Below are 1,375 nucleotides of genomic sequence, written 5' to 3' on the forward strand. Positions count from 1 at the left end.
GGCAGGGTTTGCCAATCTGGAACCAAAGACAGTTTAATGGATTAACGTTTTTTTTTCATTGGGATGGGATGAATTATAGACCAGCATCTCATGCCCTCTCTCCTACCTTCTTCTCAAACTCCTTGCCCTGCTTCACCTCACGGGGGTAGCCATCAATAAGGAAGCCCTTGGACACATCAGCCTTGGCGATCATGGCGTCCTTAATCATGTCTAAGACTGTGTCCTGAAAGCAGACCCAAGACATTATGATCAGCCTTCACAATGATGTGACACCTCTGTTAGAAAATACACTTAGTTGCCAGTTTATTATACTGACAGGTGTTCCTGTTATTGTGTCCTCACCATTAATATCAATAAGGGCAGGCTAAATAACAGGAATACCTCTTGGTATAATGAAATTTATTTCAACAGCACCACAAGCTACAGCCTCCAAAATGACAATAAAGCTGAACCAACACCTCTTTGAGACTGACAAAAAAAAAAAATAATAATTAAAAAATGATTATAACCTTCATAAAGGTAGGATTTATTGCAGGGCTGTTAACTACACTGCATTAATTTTAACTACAGTGTAGGTGTACGTAATAAACTGCCATCTATATTTGTATATATTGTAATAACTTACATATTTCCATTTTGTCTGTTCTGTCCACACACTTTGATGCACAACAAAACGATTGCACAAGCATATAAAGATGAGTATAAAGTGATCCTTTCTTACTTGCACAAGCATATAAAGATGAGTATAAAGTGATCCTTTCTTACTCTATTATATGTTGTTGTTTTTTTATTATTAAATTACACTTAAGGGGTCCAGTCTCTTACCAGGGGGACAAGCTCTCCCTTCTGCATGATGGCCTGGAGCTGCTTTCCCCTCTTAGAGCCAGAAGACACCTCTGCACGGAGCAGATCCCCAGATGACAGGTGGGTGTAGCCATACTTTGCAACTATCTTCTCACACTGGGTGCCCTTTCCAGAGCCAGGCCCACCTGAAAAGAAAAGACAAAAAAGCATTATAGCATGATCAGGGATAGCTGTTAGTGTTTTGATGTTTTGTATGGTGCGAAATGAATGTACTCACCCACAACAAAGATGATCTTGGCATCTTTAAGTTTGTCTGAAATGAGCAAAACAAGTTATGAGTCCATAAGTAAGTAAATAAATCAGTTAAATCTACTAATAGAAGATTTTGGCAACAAACCATCTTGACAGTCGACTGTGGAAGCAGTTTTACACATGTTTCCCATGTTTTAGTTGCAGGGCAAAGTGCTAGCCTGATCTACTATAGTCTGTTTTCACTGTGCTTGCTTTAGTGGAGGTTTGTGCTATTACTCAAACAGTGTTGGCATGGCAACTGTTGTCACCTAATAATGTT

General features: G+C 39.2%; 1 pseudogene; it reads right to left on the reverse strand.

The window, feature by feature from the left end:
* The window catches only part of LOC113745252 (adenylate kinase isoenzyme 1-like), a 1,571-nt pseudogene extending 230 nt beyond the window's left edge, over positions 1 to 1,341 (reverse strand).
* Between the last annotated feature and the right edge of the window lie 34 nt (positions 1,342 to 1,375).

This window comes from Larimichthys crocea, unplaced genomic scaffold (assembly GCF_000972845.2).
Source record: "Larimichthys crocea isolate SSNF unplaced genomic scaffold, L_crocea_2.0 scaffold557, whole genome shotgun sequence".
Classification (NCBI taxonomy): domain Eukaryota; kingdom Metazoa; phylum Chordata; class Actinopteri; family Sciaenidae; genus Larimichthys; species Larimichthys crocea.